This window comes from Kryptolebias marmoratus, linkage group LG9 (genome assembly GCF_001649575.2).
Source record: "Kryptolebias marmoratus isolate JLee-2015 linkage group LG9, ASM164957v2, whole genome shotgun sequence".
In the NCBI taxonomy this organism is placed as follows: domain Eukaryota; kingdom Metazoa; phylum Chordata; class Actinopteri; order Cyprinodontiformes; family Rivulidae; genus Kryptolebias; species Kryptolebias marmoratus.
Window position 1 is genome coordinate 10,086,431 of NC_051438.1, and position 3,429 is coordinate 10,089,859.

Below are 3,429 nucleotides of genomic sequence, written 5' to 3' on the forward strand. Positions count from 1 at the left end.
GGGGGGGGGGAGAGAGAAGGAGGACGACACAAAGGACGAGGAGAGGGAGGATGTGACGGAGGGTAAAGAAAAGAGAAAGTAGGGGAAAAAAGAAGGCGTTGTGGGGGGAGGGGTGGGAGGGGAGAAGAGACGGTGACACGTTGGTTAATGAGCACGTCCATAACGCACAGAACTAATCAATATTTACGACAAGCACTGATTAGCTGTTCCAGTGATTAGCAGTTCTCACCCTCAATCAACCGGCAGCTCCTCTCAACGCCATCTCTCATTAACACAATAAAGTGAAGTCAAATGAAAGGAACAACATTACAGTCTACAGAGAGCGGCTGGGCGCTGAGGTGGAGAGGAGGAACACGGTCAAACTTCGGTGTGTGTGTTCTCCGTCAGTAAATAGTTTAGCAGTGAGAGTTCCAGCAGCTTGCCAAGTCCTCGGGCAGCCCACTCCCTCTGGGGCCACATGTGTCACCACTTGCTGGTATAGTGCACCGAGCTAAATGCCTCCCCTTAACGTCTGTGCGTGCACGCCCGTGTGTCCATTTTTAAATTAGTGCATGTGTGTGTGTGTGTGCTTATCTCCACTTGTTTTAGTGTGTGCTCTGACTTGGAGTTTGAGGTTGTTTATCCAATGTCACAGTCACTTCATGCACTGTGACACAATTGACTGTCTATTTTAGGGTCCTTGATAATGACCTGGGGAGACAGAGTGTGACTCTGACCTTAACACTGAGCAGCTAGACACAAAGATGTGTGTGTGCATGTGTGTGTGTGCGTGTGAGTCTAAGTTTGGAATTCCCCAAATGATCACCATCTCCGCTTAGTCTGCTGTTCCGACGCACTCCCTTCCTCTGAAACGCTTTTGTTTCTCTTCCTTGCATTATCCGACTTGGTCTCACTTCATTTATTTTCTTTTTTTTTATTTTATCTGTGATATCTGGCTCTACCCCTCCCCTTTCCCTCCCTCTTAACTCAATGGCCATCTCCCAGGATGATTGCTTCAGATGGCACCCTCATTACGATGACACAGTCATGGAGAGGATGCTCATCTAATGACAACAGAAAGAGACGCAAACTTGGCTACAGGCGGAGGGGGGAGTCGCTCCGAACAATGCAAAGGCAAACACTGGAATACTTACTGGAATTGTGAATCAATGTTTCTACATGCGTTTGCTTGCTATAAACTGATGTATCGAGTCATGTTGAAATGTGCCTCCGCAGCCATGAAAACAAAAAAAAAGCTTGTCTAGTTGATGCATGTTCTGTCATTCCTAAGCATTATTAATGCTGACATTAATGCTGCCTTGTGGGATTTCAGCTTTTTTTACTTCAGAGAAATGAAAGAAAACAAAATAATGAATTACACTAATATTATGCTACGCTATCAGATCGAAACTCGAGGCCCTAAATTACAACGACGTTTTGTTTGCCCGACAATTTGCGAGGCCGACTGTGATAACATCATGTCAGGAGCTTCTCGGAACAACCGCCGCGCCGCTGTAGACTCAACACAACTGAGTGAAGTGGACGGTGAAATATACACGAGGGCCCAGCAGAGCTAAGTGCCACCAAAAAAAAAAAGGGTTTAAATTTACACTGAGCATTAATGTGAATGAACACTCAAGGCTAAGTGAGTCTTGTGATTTATGTAGATCCTAAGCAGACAGCGTGTCTTGTTTAAAGAGAACATCCAAAGACAGTCCTGAAAGCGTCTCCCCGCCACGAACGGACCAGACGCTGACACAACCTCAGCTGAGCTTTTTAGCCCCAATTTCTCCTTCTCTTTCAATTTTTACATTTCCAGGCCATGGTTAGACAAAAAAAAAAGCGCTCTTTGAAGATCGACCTCAAAGGCGCTTGAATATTCTCCCTAACAGTGAATTTTATATCCACTCGGGGAGAGCAAATCTTCTCAGTGTTAACTTACTTCTGTCATCTAAATTAACTATTCCTTCAGGCTGGCCGAGCAGACCTCTGCATCGCTGATGTGGCATAATGATAAGTTGGCCCTGTGAGGCTCCTGTTTAGACCTGAAAGGGAGCTGGATTTATAAAGAAGATCACTTCAGATGCTGTTTGCATTCAGGCGATGTAAAACGTCACATAACTCAAGCCATTACTGTACCGCTGGAACTTCATAATCCCATTAACTGTGTCCAATTGTGACCACATTTTCTCATGTGAATACATCTTTTAAGCACTATTCAAGATGGAAATCAGCCGCGGGATCAACAGTTGAGTGCATTAAGGAAAACAAATGTTGAAGACAGTTGAAGGGATAGTTCAGGTCTTTTGAAGCAGGGTTCTGTGAAAATGTAATGAATAATTAATATATTACCTGCTGTAGATGGGTCACTGGATGACCTCAGTTTGACAAAGTATAGTTTAATTCTGACTGGATTTACAAGCTAATGGCTAGTCCAAGCAGTGAAAGACAAAAGAGGATTTTATGTCACGTCGAAACAAATCCAGTCTCAACAGTTTCATAGTGGTGAGTCCAAGTGATGCCGAGACCAGAGTGGATTGCTGTTGTTGTAAAAGGTAGCAACCGGTTGGGAACCATTTAGAGACAAAAAAATGCAGATTTTCACCAGGAATCACACTGAACCTTTGCAACTCCTGACGAGACTTGGGACAAAAAAAATTACAGCTCTAGACTTCTAGAAACTAAACTGAGAATGGTTTGAGACACCGTTCTAGTCACCCACAAAAACTCTGACTATTTTGAGAGAAAATTTGTTGCGGAAAGCTTCTCAGACATATTCAAAAGTCCAGTGAATTTCAAAACTACCCCACAAAAGTTATTCGCCATTTTTTCACCGACAGTAGCAGCCCAGTGAGATCTTCGTGTAAAAACCCAACACCATAGTCTAAACTTTGACATTGCGGTCAAGCCCACATTACCCAGTTAATAACATATTAATTTTACACTTTCATGCAGCACAAAAAGCAGCAGAAGCAGCTAGCTGTAGCACTTCCAGCAGGAACATCGTTATATTTCCGATGGAATAACTTAGTTTTTTTTTATAAAATGAGTGATGAGAAGGTTTTTAAAACAGTGTTAGCATGTTAGATGTTTTTGTGACTGGATTTGTTTTACGATGACATCAATCCATTTTGGATTTGGCTTCACTTAGGCTAGCTATTAGCTCGTCAATCCAAACTTGTTCTAAGAGAAATCCGCAACATGTAAGATATTAATTGTTTATACCCTTATCCCCAGAACACCACTACAAACAGAGTCTTCTGTTTTTCTCTTTTCTTTTTTTTACTCTGGGCTGATTTTAGTTTGATCACATTTATCATGTCAAAGGTCACGTAAATACTGTGCCAGCCTCGTTCTCACCAACTCCCTAGCCCTACTCTACTACAACACCACACTGACAGCTTTTTTAATCTAAAAGCCTCTCACTCTGTCTACTCGATGTTGCTTTCA

General features: G+C 42.8%; 1 protein-coding gene across 1 annotated transcript in view; it reads right to left on the bottom strand.

Moving 5' to 3' along the window:
• Nucleotides 1–3,429, bottom strand: part of efnb1 (ephrin-B1) — a 65,786-nt gene that overhangs the window by 11,924 nt on the left and 50,433 nt on the right. The window lies entirely within an intron of this gene.